Consider the following 19,074-nt stretch of genomic DNA (forward strand, 5'->3'; position numbering starts at 1 on the left):
ATTTTACTAATTCTACTTTATATATGTATACCCTAAATACAGTCTTCCCCGGTGGCTCAGATGGTAAAGCGTATGCCCGCAACGCGGGAGACCCGGGTTCGATCCCTGGGTTGGGAAGATCTCCTGGAGAAGGAAACGGCAACCCACTCCAGTACTCTTGCCTGGAGAATCCCACAGACGGAGGATCCTGGTAGGCTACACCCCATAGGGTCTCAAAGAGTCGGACACGACCGAGCGACCTCACTTTCACTTTCACCCTAAATACAGACATGCATATGTGTGTGTAAGTGTATATTTACATATGGATGGGGGTATCAGTTCAGTTCAGTTCAGTCGCTCAGTCGTGTCCGACTCTTTGTGACCCCATGAATCGCAGCACGCCAGGCCTCCCTGTCCATCACCATTTCACAGAATTCACTCAGACTCATGTCCATCGAGTCCATGATGCCATCCAGCCATCTCATTCTCTGTCTTCCCCTTCTCCTCCTGCCCCCAGTCCTTCCCAGCATCAGAGTCTTTTCCAGCGAGTCAACTCTTCGCATGAGGTGGCCAAAGTACTGGAGCTCCAGCTTTAGCATCATTCCTTCCAAAGAAATCCCAGGGTTGATCTCCTTCAGAATGGACTGGGGGTATATACATACACAAATATATGCCTGTATTCTATAGAGTGATCACTGAAGAGAAGTTAGAAAAGTGCACAACATAGCAGTAAAATTCCACTTTTGTGACTTAGACAACACAGGTAAATGAAAAACTAGAAAGTCTAGGAATCTAATAACATTTTCATTTGATAATAAAAATGTCCATTAATTCAACATCTTCTTTATGCCAGTCCCATCCTGTTGGTACTGCTTAGAGCCACTCTTGGTATCTTGAAGGAGGGATAAGGGGCCTATTTCTTATCAGAAGAGTTGTATGGAGCCTATGTCACAAATGTGCTTTTGTGTTCCAAAAGATCTTTTTAAAGAAAAAAAAAATGGAGTATAGTTGATTTAAAATGTTGTGTTAGTTTCAGGTGTATGGCAAAGCGACTCGATATATTCCTTTTTAGATTCTTTTCCCATAAAGCTGACCTTTTAAGGTATGGTTTATGCTGCTCAACTTATAAGAAAAAGTATTTTGTGCTGCTAGACAGCATTGCAGTTGAGGAGCCCTAGGTTTTCATGTGTCCCAGTAAGCACTTGGAAACGTTTTGTGGAAGTGCCTTGGTTAGGAGGAAGGGAGGGGGCTTCACTCCCTGGGGGGCTGAAAGCCCCCACCGCTAGGCTACCTGGTGAGAGGGCTGGCTGTGCACAGAACCAGGCAAATCATTGGCACATTTTCTCAGTTCCTCAGCATCTCCATCCAGGACTATATATATATACATATTTTTTTGACTTCATGATATACTGATATTTATAGCTTGGTTTCCATGGAGATTGGCTGTAGAAAATGATGGTACCTGGTGATAACAGTGCCACATAGACATTTGGAAAATAATCAGATGTTCTGGAAAAATGTGGTAATGGGTGTGTTCTACTAATATGTTCTGTGTTTAAGTTGCTTTTTTTTTTTTGACATGACTATACACATCGAAGGAAATGTAATTTGAATCTTAAACCAGAAAAAAGAAGAAGCTAAGATTTAAAAAAGCAATGCCTTCTGGACTATCTAGTTCACTGCTTCATTTTGCCAAGAGGAACCTGATGTCTGAAGCCATTTATTATTGAACAGCTATTTCCTTAAAAAAAGCAGTTGATGAGTCAAGACTGAAGTGGTCTACACATCTGTTTGTGTTTCTTAAAGTACTAGGCTATCATATCTTCTTATTGATTTTAAAACTTTGAATCATAAACAATACTTGATGGCCAGATTTTTTTTTTAAACCCTGAAAGTATTTTTTAAGAATTTTTTCTCATAAATCATTGTATTATGAAATATTTTTAATGAGTATAAATGATCAAAATAAGTAACTTGAGTTCTAAAAATGGCACTCATATTTAGGATTATGCTTGAAATTCTCTAGTATCTTAAGAGGAAGAATATTTTTATTTCACTTTGGTGTAATAAACCTATTTTGTCATTTTCACAGACTTTATCATCAAAAGGTACATTTGTATGTCTAAACAGATAAGCCTTTTAAAATCCCTTTTGCTGCTGATCAGCTATTTAAATATTTTCTTTTAAAATCAGGCCTGAAGTCATGATAATGCTTTGATAAGCATTGCATGAATCCTATCCAGATTTTATTATCACACTGCTTAAATATTTCTCTCAGCTTTAGAAAAACCCATATCTACTGCACCTTGGTCCAAGCAAGTATAACGACAATACAACAAAGATTAAAAAATGAAACAACCTAACCAATTATAGTCCCTTAAAAATGTCTTGATTAATGGTGTGACAGCCTTTTGCTAATGTTTAGGCAATGAAACTCAGCTACTCAAAGAATGTGTTTAGTTGGTAGGTAAACAGAGTACAGAAGGAGCATTCTGTAAGGTTCCTTTGGGTGATGGTTAATTGTGGGTTTCTATGCGTGGGATGGTCTTGGTGTTGGGTGGATGAACGTATATTCATAGTCTTTCTTTCTTGTCTTAAATTTTGATTCCCTTTAAGTAAACCTTGATACATGCATTGCCATTTCAATATTCCTAGTTTTCTGAAACTCAAGAGTTGAAGTGCATTACAGGAAGCCCTACTTTTTTCATATCTCTTCCTACATCTATAGGCAAATTCTCCTTTATCCTTATTCTAAGTATTAAAACTAGAAGGAAAAACAAACAAGATGATAATCCATGAGAGAAAACTTTTGCTTAAGTCTAAGGAGAATATTAATTTCAATTCTACTATCGGTCAGTACTACAGTGGTGTAGTTGTTGGCATATGTGATAAAGGTATTTTCTCAATCATTATATGAACTGTTACTTAATTATCCCCCTTCATGGATCACAGCCTTGTCGTGGCAAGGCGGCTTGCATTACCTCAATGAAGAGCTATGAGCTATGCTGTGCAGGGCCACCTAAGATGGACAGATCATAGTGAAGAGTTCTGACAAACATAATCCACTGGAAAAGGAAATGACAACCCACTCCAGTATTCTTGCCTGGAGAACCCTATGGACATTGTGAAAAAACAAAAAGATATGGCGCCAGAAGATGAACTCCCCAGGTCAGAAGGTGTCCAGTATGCTGCTGGGGAAGAGTGGAAAAGTGAAAGTGAAGTTGCTTAGTTGTGTCTGACTCTTTGCGACCCTGTGGACTGTAGCCCACCAGGCTCCTCTGTCCATGGGATTCTCCAGGCAAGAATCCCGGAGTGGGTTTCCATTTCCTTCTCCAGAGGATCTTCCTGACTCAGGGACTGAACCCAGGTCTCCTGCATTGCAGGCAGACGCTTTACCCTCTGAGCCACCAGGGAAGCCCCCAGGGGAAGAGTGGAAGGCAATTACAAATAACTCCAGTAAGAATGAAGCAGCTGGGCTAAAGTGGGACCAGTGCTCCACTGTGGATGTGTCTAGTGCTAAAAGTAAAGTTCAATGCTATAAAAAACAATATTGCATAGGAACGTGAAATGTTAAGTCCATAAATCTAGGTAAATTGGATATGGTCAAGCAGGAGATGGCAAGAGAAGGGAAAGGCAAGGAAGAAAGATAAAGATATACCCAACTGAATGCAGAGTTCCAGAGAATAGCAAAGAGAAATAAGACAATGTCTTAAATGGACAATTGTCTTAAATAGACAATGTTAAGAAATAGAGGAAGACAGTACAATGGGAAAGACTGGAGATCTCTTCAAGAAAATTGGAGAGATGAAGGGAACATTTCATGCAAGGTAAGGCATGATAAAGGACAGAAATGGTAGGGACCTAACAGAAAGAGGAGAGATCAAGAAGAGATGGCAAGAATACACGAAATGAAAGTGGCTCAGTCATGTCTGACTCTTTGCGACGTCATGGACTATACAGTCCATGGAATTCTCCAGGCCAGAATACTGGAGTGGGTAGACTTTCCCTTCTCCAGGACATTTTCCCAACCCAGGAATTGAACCCAGATCTCCTGCATTGCAGGTGGATTCTTTACCAGCTGAGCCACAAGGGAAGCCCAGAATACACAAAAGAACTGTACAAAAAAAGTCTTTATGACCCAGATAACCACAATGGTGTGGTTACTCACCTGGAGCCAGACATCCTGGAGTGTGAAGACAAGTGGGCCTTAGGAAGCATTACTATGAACAAAGCTAGTAAAGGTGATGGAATTGCAGCTAAGCTATTTCAAATCCTAAAAAAATGATGCTGTTAAAGTGCTGCATTTGATATGTTGGCAAACTTGGAAAATTCAGCAGTTGCCAAGTTTGGGAAAGATCACTTTTCATACCAATCCCATAGAAGGGCAATACCAAAGAGTCTTCAAACTACCATACAATCACACTAATTTCACATGTTAGCAAAGTTATGCTCAAAATCCTTCAAGCTAGGCTTCAGCAGTATGTGAATTGAGAACTTCCAGATGTTCGAGCTGAATTTCAGAGGGGCAGAGGAACCAGAGATCAAATTGCCAACATTCAGTTGGATCATGGAGAAAGCCAGGGAATTCCAGAAAACATCTACTTCTGCTTCATCGACTGTCCTAAACCCTTTGACTGTGTAGATCACAACAAACTATGGAAAATTCTTAAAGAGATAGGAATACCAGACCACTCTGCCTCTCTCCTGAGAAACCTCAAGAAGCATCAGTTAGAACCAGGCTTGGAACAACTGACTAGATCCAAATTGGGAAAGGACAAGGCTGTATATTGTGACCCTGCTAATTTAATTTATATGCAGAATACATCATGTGAAATGTGGGGTTGGATGAACCACAAGCTGGAATCAAGATTGCTGGTGAAAATATCAAAGCCTCAGATATACAGATGATACAACTTTAATGGCAGAAAATGAAGAGGAACTGAAGAGCCTCTTGATGAGAATAAAAGAGGAGAGTGAAAAAGCTGGCTTGAAACTCAACATTCAAAAAACTAAAATATGGCATTTGGCCCCATCACTTCCTGACAGATAGAAGGGGAAATGTAGAAGTGGTAACAATTTTATTTTTGAAGGCTCCAAAATCACTGCAATGCTGACTGCAGCCTTGAAATTTAAAGGTGGTTTCTCTCTGGAAGAAGAGCTTGTGATAAACCTAGATAGTGTATTAAAAAGCAGATACATCACGTTGCCCACAAAGATCCATATAGTCAAAGCTATGTTTTTTCCCGTAGTCAGTACTAATGTGAAAGTTGGACCATACAGAAGGTAAACATCGAAGAATTGATGCTTTCTAGTGGGGGTGCTAGAGAATAATCATGAGATTCCGTTGGGCTACAAGGAGATCAAACCAGTCAGTCTTAAAGGAAATCGACCCTGAATATTCTTTGGAAGGCCTGATGCTGAAGCTGAAGTTCTGATACTTTGGCTACCTGATGCGAAGATCCTTCTCATTGAAAAAGACCCTGATGCTGGGAAAGATTGAAGGCAAAAGAAGAGGGCGGCAAAGTATGACATGGTTAGATAGCAGCATGGACTCAGTGGATGTGAATTTGAGCAAACTGTAGGAGATGATGGAGGACAAAGGAGCCTGGCATACTGCAGTCTAGGGGGTGAAAAGGAGTCAGACATGACTTCGCAAATGAACAACAACAGCATGTTTAATAAATAGCCACACACCACAAAGTATCACACTAGGCAAGCACATGTGTTCTTGTGGATTTATTTTAAGAATAATTATTTGATAGCAATGATGACTAAAAGTGGGCCTCAGAATAGAAAGGAGTTTTGTCTTCAGAGGGAGTTCTCAGCAGTTGACACAGCAAAGTGAGCTCCTGAATCTTGGCATAGTTCCAGGAACTGGGCAATAAAACAAGGTGATATTTCTATAACAGAGAGAAGAAAGGCCAGAGGGGCTGGTTCTGAGGTCTGCCTGGAGCCAGAGGTAGTGATCTTGCAACTTGGGGCTGGATAAGGAGCTCTGGATCTGCAGTTTCACAGAGTGGAGTCATTGCACGTGTGGTTATGCTGACAGCCGTTATTTAAAAAAAAAAAAATACCACTTATTGAGAATTTTACTCCTTAGGCATCATTCTAATGACTTCAGGTACATTCTCTCATTGACTCTTCATGACAAGCTTGAATGTTAATCAGTATTATCCTCATTTAAAAGAACAAAATCTGGGGAATTGTCATCAGAATTCTTGGAGATCTATGGGTCCGTTGTGTTCTGTTTAGCTAGAGACAGTATGTTCAATGGCTAATAATATGGGCTCCGAAGCCTGGAACATGGTCCCCTCCCCCCATTATTCTTCACTGGATGACTTGCTCTGTTACCTCTGTGCCCCTCAGTTTCCCCATCTCTAATCTGGTTTTAATAATCAGAGCTAAGATGACATTGTGTTGGAGACTGAGTCAGTTAATATTTATAAAGTACCTGCAAATAGTGTGTATTCCATATTCCTTGCTTTGTTGTTGTGATTATTATTATGCACAAATTTTTTAAAAGCCTTGGGATTTTGGTAAAAGTTAACATAAATGTGCAGCCTTGGAGAACAAAATGAAGTACGGAAACTGCTAAATGAACTCTGCCAAGAGAATGCACTTGGCATTGAAAACACCCTTTTTCAACATGACAAGAGATGTCTAACACATGGCCATCACCAAATGGTCAATAACAAAATCAAATTGTTTACATTCGTTGTAGGCCAAGATGGAGAAGCTGCATACCATCAGCAAAAACAAGATCTGGAGCTGACTATGGCTCAGGTCCTCAGCTTCTTTTAGCAAAATTCAGACTTAAACTAAAGAAAGGGGGGAAACCACTAGGCCAGGTACGACTTAAATCAAATCCCCTATGAATATGCAGAGGAGATAATGAATGGATTCAAGGGATTAGATCTAGGTAACAGCGTGTCTGAAAAACTATGGACAGAGGTCCATAACATTGTACAGGAGTGAATAAAACCATCCCAAAGAAACAGGAAAGCAAGAAGGCAAAGTGGTTTCTGAAGGAGGGAAGGCTTTCGCTCAATCGTGTCCGAATCTTTGTGACCCCATGGACTGTAGCCCACCAGGCTCCTCTGTCCATGGGATTCTCCAGGCAAGAATACTGGAGTGGGTTGCCGTTTCCTTCTCCAGGGGATCTTCCCCACCCAGGGATTGAACCCGAGGCTCCTGCAGTGTAGGCAGACGCTTTACCATTTGAACCACCAGGGAAGTGCCAAAGAAAGAAAAGTGAAAAGCAAGAGAGAAAGGGAAAGGTACCTCCAACTAAACACAGAGTTCCAAAGCATAGCAAGGAGAGACAAGAAGGCCTTCTTCAATGAACAGTGCATAAAACTTGAATAAAACGACAGAAGGGGAAAGACTAGAGATGTTTTCACTAAAATTGGAAATTTCAAGGGACTGTTTCTTTCAAAGATGGGCACATTAAAGGACAGAAATAGTAGAGACCTAGTAGATGCTGAAGAGATCAAGAAAAGATGGAAAGAATACATGGAAGAACTGTACAAAAAAGATCTTAAGGAATCGGATTACTGTGATAGTGTGGTCAGTCAGCCAGAGACAGACATTCTGGAGTGTGAAGCCAAGTGGAACTTAGGAAGCACTGCTGTTAATAAAGCTAGTGGATGTGATGGAATTCCAGTAGAGCTATTCAAAACCCTAAAGAATGATGCCATTAAGGTGTTACATTCAATATGTCAGCAAATCTGGAAGACCCAGCAGTGGCCACAGTACTGGAAAAGGTCAATCTCACCCCAATTCCCAAGAAGGGTAGTACTAAACCATGTTCTAACCATAAGACAATGCACTCATCTCCCATGCCAGGGAGGTCATGCTTAAAATTTTTCATGCTAGGCTTCAGCATTATGCGAGCCAAGAACTTCTAGATGTCCAAGCTAGGTTTAGAAAAGCAGAGGAACTCAAATTGCCAACATTCACTGGATCATAGAGAAAGCAAGGGAATTCCAGAAAAACATCTATCTCTGTTTCATGGGCTACACTAAAGCCTTTGAGTGTGTAGATCATAACAACTGTGGAAAGTTCTTAAAGAGATGGGAATACCAGACCATCTTACCTGTCTCCTGAGAAACCTGTATGCAGGTCAAAAAGCAGCAGTTAAAACCCTGTATGGAACAACTAATTGGTTCCATATTGAGAAAGTCATGCAACAGGGCTGTCTGCGGTCACCCTGTTTGTTTTACCTATACAATGAGCACATCATGACAAATGCCTGGATGAGTTACAAGCTGGAATTAAGATAGGTGGGAGAAACGTCAACAACTACAGATATGTGGATGATACCACTCTAATGGCAGGAAGTGAAGTGGAACTAAAGAGCCTCTTGATGAGGCTGAAGGAGGAGAGTGAAAGAGCTGGCTTAAGACTAAATATTAAACAAAACAAAACAAACAAACAAAAAAACTAAGATCATGACATCCTCCCCCATTACTGCATGGCAAATAGAAGGGAAAAAATTGGAAGTAGTGACAGATTTCCTTTTCATGGGCTCTAAAATCACTGCAGATGATGACTGCAGCCATGAAATCAGAAGACGGTTGCTTCTTGGCATTAAAGCTATGACAAACCTAAGCAGTGTGTTGAAAAGCCGAGACATCACTCTGCTGACAGAGGTTCAGAGGTCTTCCCAGTGGTGATGTACGGTTGAGAGAGCTAAATGGTAAAGAAGGCAGAATACCGAAGAATTGATGCCTTCAAACAGTGGTGCTAGAGAAGACTCCTAAAAGTCCCCTGGACAACAAGGAGATCAAACCAGTCAGTCTTAAGGGAAATCAACCCTGAATACTCAATGGAAGAGCTGATGCTGAAGCTGAAGCTCCAGTATTTTGGTTACCTGGTGTGAACAGCCAGCTCATTGGAAAAGTCCCTAATGCTGGGAAGGACTGAAGGGAGAAGGAGGAGAGGGCATCAGAGGATGAGATGGCTGGATGGCATCACCAACGCAAAGGACATGAATGTAGGCAAACTTCGGTCGATTGTGAAGGACAGGGAAGCCTGGCATGCTATAGTCCATGGAGTGGCAAAGAGTCGGACACAACTGGGCAACCGAACAACAAGTGTAAATGCATGCCTTTTTGTCACTCAGTAATATCAATGGCACCCCACTCCAGTACTCTTGCCTGGAAAATCCCATGGACCAAGGAGCCTGGTAGGCTGCAGTCCATGGGGTTGCTGGGAGTCAGACACGACTGAGCGACTTCACTTTCACTTTTCACTTTCATGCATTGGAGAAGGAAATGGCAACCCACCAGTGTTCTTGCCTGGAGAATCCCAGGGACAGGGGAGCCTGGTGGGCTGCCATCTATGGGGTCGCACAGAGTCAGACACGACTGAAGCGACTTAGCAATAGCAATATCACTTGCCTTTATTCATAAAGTATATTTTATTGGTTAAACACATTACTACACATTTTCTATATTATTCTCTAATCAGTTACTCTTTTTTAAAATAATCTCAGTAAGAAAAACTATTGATCTTTGTATATTGATCGCAAGTTCGTTGAGATAACTAAATTCTATTTTAGTTCTGGTTGATTTTTAAAAGCCAAAAACCTTGAAGTCATCTTTGACACCTGTTTTTCTCTCACGCCCACACCATCTGTGTCAGGTCTTCAGGATATTCACAGCCTGGAGTCATTCTTTACGTCCTCCTCACCCCATGCTCAAGCCACTGCTCCCCATAGCAGGATGATGCCCAAGCATTTCCAGTTTCTGTGCTTATAGACTAAAGTCTGTTCTTAAGGGATTTGTTGTGAACCAAGCAGATGATACCACCCTTATGGAAGAAAGTGAAGAGGAATTTAAAAGCCTCTTGATGAAAGTGAAAGAGGAAAGTGAAAAAGTTGGCTTAAAGCTCAACATTCAGAAAACGAAGATCATGGCATCTGGTCCCATCACTTCATGGGAAATAGATGGGGAAGCAGTGGAAACAGTGTCAGACTTTGTTTTTTGGGCTCCAAAATCACTGCAGATGGTGATTGCAGCCATGAAATTAAAAGATGCTTACTCCTTGGAAGGAAAGTTAAGACCAACCTAGATAGCACAATAAAAGCAGAGATATTACTTTGCCAACAAAGGTCTGTCTAGTCAAGGCAATGGTTTTTCCAGTGGTCATGTATGGATGTGAGAGTTGGACACTGAAGAAAGCTGAGTGCTGAAGAATTGATGCTTTTGAACTGTGGTGTTGGAGAAGACTTTTGCAAGTCCGTTGAACTGCAAGGAGATCCAACCAGTCCATCCTAAAGGAGACCAGTCCTGGGTGTTCATTGGAAGGACTGATACTGAGGCTGAAACTCTAATACTTTGGCCACCTCATGCGAAGAGTTGACTCATTGGAAAAGACCCTGATGCTGGGAGGGAGTGGGGGCAGGAGGAGAAAGGGATGACAGAGACTGAGACGGCTGGATGGCATCACCGACTCGATGCACATGAGTCTGAGTGAACTCCGGGAGTTGGTGATGGACAGGGAGTCCTGGCGTGCTGCGATTCATGGGGTCGCAGAGTCAGACACAACTGAGCGACTGAACTGAACTGAAGCACCATCTTGGGGGCTTCTCCAATGGCTCAGCGGTCAATAATCCACCTGTAGTGCAGGAGATGTGGTTTCAGTCCCTGGATTGGGAAGATTCCCTGGAGGAGAATATGGCAATCTACTTCAATATTCTTGCCTGGAGAAACCCACAGACAGAGAAGCCTAATGGATTACAGTCCAAAAGGTCGCAAAGAGTAAGACACAATTGAGCGACTGAGCACCAAGGATAATTTTTTCCTCTGTTTTTATTATGTTTATTTGCTTTCCTCTCATTAAAGTAGCTAGATCTCTCTTCCAAAATACTGAAAAACAATAGTGAGACTGGCCAATCCTGCCTTTGTTCTAACTTTAATGAGAATGAATTTGGTTTTATTTAATGTAATATTTGCAGTTAATTTATGTTATCCAGTTTTACCATGATTTAAATGTTTCCTGCACTTCACAGTTGACTCAGTTTTTATCTATTTGATTTATTATGTTTTTCAACATTTATTAATATAAGCATATAGTTTTTCTCCTTTGAATATTCTAAAAGTTATTCTTATATTAATCCTTAAGTTTATGAACTAAATTCATACTCTGTTAAGAAGTATTATATCTTTTAGTCCATTGTTGGATGATATTTGATTAAATTTTATTTAGAATTTTTGCATTTCCCTCCATTTCTGAATGAAATTGATCTTCATTTTTCATGTTTGATATTGGCATTTCAAAAAACTTGGGCATAATACTTTTTCCCATTTATTATAAATGTTTATTTTTTCCAGTTTCATTGAGATGTAATTAATATGTAATATTGTGTATGTTTAAGACCTACAGCATGTTCATTTGATATACTTGTATGTTGCAATATGGTTACCACTATGGGTTGTTTCACAGCCCCTTACTGTCAGATCATTCTACTTCTTTTTTGTGGTGAGAACATTTAAGATCCACTCTTAGCAACTTCCAAGTATATGATACAGTATTGTTAACTCTATTCATAAGATTTAGGCTAGCTTTTTTATAGTTATTAATTGAGTGAATATCTACCTTAAAATTTTTTTTTACAATTTCTTGTATAAAATTAAAATTATCATTCCTTTAAAATAAAATAGAACTCTTCTATAAACTTCATGTAATTGCATCTTTTTTATTGATAAAGATTTGACAGTCTTTTCCATTTCTTCTGGTGTTATTAGTCTGTTCACTTTTTCTAGTTTTTTTAGTCAAGCTTTATAATTTATGTTTTCCTAGTAAGGCATCCATGTCATTTAGTCTTTCAGATTTCACTGGTATAGTGTTACCTAAAGCATATTTGCAGATGTGAAATCCATTTTTATCTGTGATTTTATCATTCCTGTGTATGTAAATTGTTGACCCTTCTCTATCTTTCCATTTTCTCCTCATCTCTCTCTCTCCCTCCTCACCCCTTTCTGAGAACCAGCTCTTTTATTCTGATTTTATTTCTGAATTCTAATTTTATATTTGAATATGTATTTTATAGTTTTATCTTTACTTGTTTTCACCTTATACTTTCTTGTTTTTTTTTTAATTTTTCTAGCTTTGTGGACTGAATTTATGGCTTATATATTTTCAGTATTTTTACATAGTAATAAGATAATTTAAAATTATTCGCTTCCCACTGTGTGCAGTTCACCACATACATGTACAGCATCCCCATTTTTACATATAGAACTCTTGTATTTTCCTGAGAATTACTCCATCTTATGTTGTCCTCTCTCTGAAATGTTCTCCTTTGTTTGACTCACTGTGTAGGTTTAAAATTCTCTGTAAAGAATTTTGAGTGCTTAGAAATAAACATCCCTGAGTCAGTTAACATAAAAATATGTGGCTAGGTATGTCCAAATTCTCAAGCTGACTGATCAGCTTAATTTGAATGGTCCTTGATGTTTCTCCATCACCAATTCCTGGAGTTGATGATGGACAGGGAGGCCTGGCATGCTGTGATTCATGGGGTCTCAAAGAGTCGGACACAACTGAGCGACTGAACTGAACTGATATTTCTCCAGCCACTGAACAAAATCATGTGGCCAATCTGAACAAAGGCACATGAATTCTACACCGTTAGCCCTCAAAATAGAGCAAGTATAGTTAAGTAGACATATTTTAAATATAGTAGGCTGTATAACTTGGCTCTATGGGATCTGAAGCTCAACTGTCATAACTGAAGCCTTTGTTCTACACTTAGTTGCTCTGTGGCTTTGCCCAGGTACTTAGCTTTTCCATATTTTATAATCTATAAAATGGCCACAATGGCAGTATCAACCCTTTATGATTTTTGTGAAGATTAAATTAATTAATATATAGAGACCAATGTACATGTGTATGATGTATAATTATTAAAACATATTTTCATTATAAGGTAAAGCATGGATGTGTCCAAATGGGGATTCAAGGCTTTTAATCTGGGTCTGAGATGTCTTCTGTTAAGCTGAAGTGTATGTAAGCCAGTGAGCACTGTTGGGTAATTGTCGTCTTATTAATTTTATTACCTTTCTCAACAAGCCCAGGCTCCCGTTGACACATGCAGAGCAAGGCCTTCTTAAGATGCATGTTTACTTGTTGGCAGAGTTTCATGCCACCTTCAGGTTTGATCATTCTCAGGGCAGGTTTAATTGACAGGGTTTTAATTAGTATGAACTAGAAATAGCCTGTCTTGCAAGATTGGTTTATTTTTGTGGAAGGAAGGTGGGTGTCAGACAATTGTGTTTACAAGTGAATTTATATCTTTGGTTTACTCCTCAGCAACCCTCCTATCTTCACAGTTTTTAAATTCCCACATGAGAAAGAAAATTTTGTCTACAATACCAGACTTGTTTGTTAAACATAAAAGGACATAAATCCTCCCTGGGTCCCCAGGGGTATGATAGAGAAAGGGAGTGATCATTATAAACCACTTAGCGCTATGTGCTCTGTATCATGTTTCCTTGAGAAAGTGATGTTTGATTGGCCCTTAATGTAGGTTTAGTAAATCCCTTAAATACTGATGTGAGTAATTGTGCACATTGGAAATTAATACCTGAGAGTGTATTATAGGGATTACCGTGTCTCCAGAAAAGTCACCTGGGCATCTGTAGATTTCTGAACCTGAGATGATTCTGTTTTGTAATTTTACATTTATGGGTCAAACGTTGTTTTTTTTTTTTCTTCCTTTTGTTCATTTGGCTGACGTCCACAGATAAATCTTTATCATTGTTTTCTCTTTTCCTTTTCTTCTTGATGTTTTGAACTGTGTTGTAGTGTATCAGCCAACCAGCTTATGCAATGAAGCCCATATTCCAAACATGACATTCTAGAAGAAAAAAGAATTATTTCAAATTATTGTGGAAGACAGTTGGATTGAATGCATTAGTCCTTTTCCAACCATACTCATAAACAAGTTGGAGAAAAATACAGACTCAAGTGGCAATGATTTTTTTGTTTGTTTTGTTTTTCTGTTTTGAAAAAAACATGAGACATGGGAATGCATCCCAGGTAGATTTTCACTGGCTGTTTTAGATGATTTGACTGTAATTTAAATTTTTAAAATGCTGTTTTTAGCAAGAGAATTTACTGTTTTGTCTCCTACAATTAATGGTAGAATAATTGGATGAAATTTATAGTTATATTGTCATAGATTCCACTTTTGAAAAAAAAATCCTAAAATGCCTAATCTACCATGAAACAATTTATAGCAAAACTTTTAAGTTCTACTATTTTTAAGGCAAAGAACATAGCATTTTTTAGATGTTCATCTCATTTAACTTCATGGAATGCAAAACTATGTAGAGCTTTAAAACACAGTGATAAATGTATGCCTCAGACTTGTATGAGCTTGTGAGAATGAATTACCAGGTATCTCACTGCAAATCCAGAAATTGTTATTAAGATTAGGGGTATTTTTTTTTGAATGACATCAAATTCAGTAAAAAGTCTTCATGAAACAAGTAATAATGTACTTGTCAGTCTTCTCTTATTGCAGGACAGTGGTTTTTGTACAAGTTAGGTAAGGCAAAGTTTAAGACCTGTTTGTTCCTTAATACATGCTTAACATTTATAATCTAGATATTTCCTACTGTGGTTAAAAACTCCTTTTACATACTTTTAAAAGGCTTACTTAACAGATTAACACATATAATGTCGTGTTTATTTATTTATTTTTTGGCTGTGCCACATGGCATTCCCTGAGCAGGAATCTGACCCCTACCCCTGCAGTGGGAACACAGAGTCCTAACCACTCAGCCATTGGGGAAGTCTAGTGGTGTTTCTTTTTGACAGAAATCAAAAGGAAATTATGTACAGCAAAATAGTTATGTGAGTTGTTAATTTTAAGTTCCTTATAAATGATATTCTTATATCTTGAGATGTTTCTGTTAGAAAGTGTCAGTTGTTCAGTGGCATCTGACTCTCTGCAGCCCCATTGACTGTAACCTGCCAGGCTCCTCTGTCCTTGGAATTCTCCAGATAAGAATACTGGAATGGGTAGCCATCCCCTTCTTCAAGGGGTCTTCCAAATGTTACAGGCAGGTTCTTTATCATCTGAGCCATCAGGGAAGTTGCCTTAGAAAGACAGTTATTTTGAAAATGGCTGAGGGAGGGATAATTCAGAAGGTTTGATTAACATACTACTATATATAGATAATCAACAAGGACCTACTGTATAACATAGGAAACTATACTCACCATCGTGTAATAACCTATCATGGAAAAGAATCTGAAAAAGAATAGATCTAGGTATTTATGTATGTCTGAATCACTGGCTTGTACACCTGCAATTTACACAGCATTGGAAACCAACTATATGCTGATAAAAACTAAATCTTTTTTTTAAAAAGATCTGAAGTAATGTTTTGATCTTATGCATTCACCCAACCAGCTGATTGGAAATGACTTCATAATTGCCAGGTCCAGGGAGAGCTTCTTGGTTTTCACCCTCTTTGCTCCTCTTTGGCGTGGATGGTCTGCCCACTTCTGCTTGGATGGACCCTGTCCCTCCCTTTTCTCTTGGTTCTGTGTCATTTGCCGCTGGTTTTCCTGCTGCTTCCCTGATTGCTCCTTCTCAGGCTCTTTTTGTTAAAAGTTCTTCCTTCCTGCCCACACTTGAGATGCTGTGGTTTCCTGGCATCCTCAGATGTACTGGGATCCTGTGTCTATATTGCTCCTTCACTAAAACTTCTAATAGCTGCCCTGTAGGCTGCAAACTCGGGTGCCCATGTGGGCAAGTGATGGAGATCAGTGAAGATCTGGGTACTAAAAAAAAAAAAAGCACCATAGAAACTAGACAGGGTTTTTTAAAGAAGCTAGACAGGGGTTTTTAAAAACTGGAAAGAGCATGTCCCCTGGCCTAGCCTCCATTTCCATGAAGGAGTAAAGGCCATCCTGACCTCAGGTAATGAACAATCTATGTGTGCCTGACACACAGGTGCTGGGTGAGGCTGTGAGTGAGAGAAAGGCCCCTTCTCTCCTGGAGTGGATGCCAGCTCTGCAGACCTGAGCCCACAAGGAGCCACGCCAGGGCAAAGAATACTTAGTATGACCAGATGTTCAAGTTTGTTTTAAGAAAGCCTGAAATTCAGATTTTTCTGTGAAATTCAACTTTTTCCAAATGGTGATTTACAGGCAGGAAAAGCCAACTATTTTATGATTTCATGTATATGAGGAATCTTTAAAAAAAAGTTATAAATGAGCTTATTTCCAAAATGGAAATAGACTCACAGACATAGAAACAGAATTATGATTACCAAAGGGAAAAGAGTAGGGATGGGAGGGGGCAGGAATGGGTGATGGGAGATGAGTCAAGAGGTTGGGATGAACATACACATGACTGTGCATAAAACTCATAAACCACAAGGACCGATGGTAGAGCACAAGGAACTCTACTCAGTATATTGTAATAATCTATAATGGAAAAGAATCTGAATATATGTATATATATATATATATATTTATGTAGAACTGAATCACTTTTCAAGTACACTTGAAACTATTAGGTTATAAATTAACTATACTTGAATTAAAAATGAAAAAATACCGGTAGTACCTAAAAGATTAATTAATTAGATGTTGACCTAAATATTTTAAAGCAACATAGAACCTCTTTAAACTGTGCTTCCCTGCTTTCAACACTGGTCTAAAAAATAACATTCTCACATTCGACCCTGGAATCCCAAGGTGGCCTCACCTGCACCTGTCCTGCCAGCTTGAGCTCCATCCTCTGCTCATAGACAACCAGCCAGGCCCTGGGGTTCTTCTGTTACATCCTCAGGATTCTGCTTCTTGCTAAAATGCCTTCCGCACCTCTTCCCCCCAGCAGCCCAGATGCTCCCTTGTAAGCTGACCCTAATCTCACCGTGTAGGGTTTCCCTCACCCTGCCAGAGTTCCACAGTGTTTCCTACGCACTCTCATTAGAGCACCCGCCAGAGTTTAATGGACCCTGAGCCCACAGGAGCTGTGGTTTCATATTTGCACCCTGAACATCTAGCCCAGCACTTTGTACCAAGTCCATGCTTCACAAATACTCACAGAATGATTGACCAGCCTGAAATCAGCTCTCTGCAAACTAGTCCTGATGGTGACGTCTATCAGCTAGCTTCCCTCCCAATCACAGAGCAAACATACTCTGTGAATAGCAGCTTTGTTCCACATGGAAACGATCTTGATCTAAACATTACTCTTTGATCTAAAATGCTGGTTATCAACTTTTGTGCCAGATATGTCTGAAATAACCACCCAGTCTGTTTGAACCCCATCTTACTCCCCTGTGCCCCACTTACTGTTCCCACCACACACTTAGAGCAGGCTCCTGGGATGGTTGTCCTGAGGAGGCTCATGCATTTGTAATTTATATCCGGGACTTGTCATGTGATAGAGCAGAAGTTCTCTCTCCCTTTGGTATCTGAGTTCTTCTCATTTATGCTTTCAAACTCTCAGGGTTATAGGTGTGGGGTAGGGGCAATATGTGCTGGATAGGGATGTGGGGCAAACTGTTAACTGGCAGCTGTATACCACAATGCTTTCGGCACTGCTCAGGAGCTGTTCCATTTCCCTTTTCTCAAAACATCCCTGTGAGTCAGATTGCAGTATCCTAATTTAAGGACAAGAAAAATTATGTTGGAACAGGTATATTTACCATTAGAGAGTTCTGGCTGGTTATTTAGAATAGGATTTATAAGTATAATTGGTTTGTTATGCACTTTGTCCTTTTTCAACACGTTTTTCTTCTGTAAATTCTATACTGTGCAAGATATATTAATTTTCGTTGTCTGGTATATACTGGTTTTAGACTTTCTAAAAAAAATCTACCAACAGTTTTCATCCATGCCAGACCTCCCTTAAGAAAAATTTGGCAATGTCTTAAGAATTCTGAAATGCAGTTCATAACAGTGATCCTCTATTTATATATGCAGTTGTTTAAAAATAGATATAAAGGCCTACATGCTATGTAAAGTTGACATAACAGCAGTAATTTATATTAAAACAATGCATTTAAGTGCATAGATACACATGCCCAATTGCACAAAAAATAAAATGAAGTAGTCAGATGTTTGTATCTTTTAAGTAACAGACTCATTGTATATACGATAGCTATGGTAATAGACTAAATGGGTATGTCTAATTGTTTTCATCATGCAGAGTATAAGTCATGCTTCTGTTAGTGGTTTGATTCTCTAGAATAGTAATTCTTGTTCCAAAGCATAGACACTTCGTTCAACTTATTTGATAGTTGAATGTCTAGAAAATTGGGTTTAAACTAAACCTTCAAAACATATTTGCATTTATATGTGAGACAGTATTATCAATGTCCAGTGAACTGTTTGAAAGGCCTGGAGGGTGTGGAGTGAATACCCGTTTTCTGGACTCTCCTGTGTTGGGTGTCCAGGGACCTTGCCCTCCTCATCCACCATCACTGAGATAGCCTAAAATGACTCTACACATTTCTGGAACATTCTGTAAGGCAACTCTGCCCTCCATGAGTACCACTGATCGAAACCTTCAAACCCAAGGTAACAGTGGTTAGAAAAGTATTAGCCATTCACTGCTTAGGTTTAAGATGCCATGTGTAATGCAGTGTAAACTTGAACCACAAGAGAATTGATTCCTTTCTTCAAAAGTTTTACAGCCTAGCCAACTAGATGTATCACTTGCATGTATGTAGCTAAACGTTGAAAATATGTGTTTGACAGAAAGAGAAAGACGTCTGTGAGCTGAGGACACACAATGGCAGTGTAGTGAGCAGGATTTAGAGAATATGTATATAATGAAGAGGCTCTAGAAAAGCCTGGACACAGAAGAGGACAGGGAGCAAGGAATCCGACCAGGTGAAGCAGTTACTGCTGGAAAGTGTTGGACAGTAATCATGAAAATTAAGAATAGAGCAAAACTGCCATACCCAAATGGAAATTAAACTGAATAATTCATAAATTGAATGTCAGATGTGGTTGCTACATACAAAATGTCTAAGTTTGACATGGCTATTTAGTGAATTTGGAGTTCCTTACCAACAAGACTGGAGGGCTTAGAATAGAAGACTCATACTTCTTTAA

General features: G+C 39.4%; 1 protein-coding gene across 1 annotated transcript in view; it reads left to right on the forward strand.

Moving 5' to 3' along the window:
- PDGFC (platelet derived growth factor C) overlaps nt 1-19,074 on the forward strand; it is a 241,516-nt gene that overhangs the window by 162,753 nt on the left and 59,689 nt on the right. The gene's annotated exons all lie outside the window — the stretch shown is intronic.

Source organism: Capricornis sumatraensis, chromosome 17 (genome assembly GCF_032405125.1).
Source record: "Capricornis sumatraensis isolate serow.1 chromosome 17, serow.2, whole genome shotgun sequence".
NCBI lineage: Eukaryota > Metazoa > Chordata > Mammalia > Artiodactyla > Bovidae > Capricornis > Capricornis sumatraensis.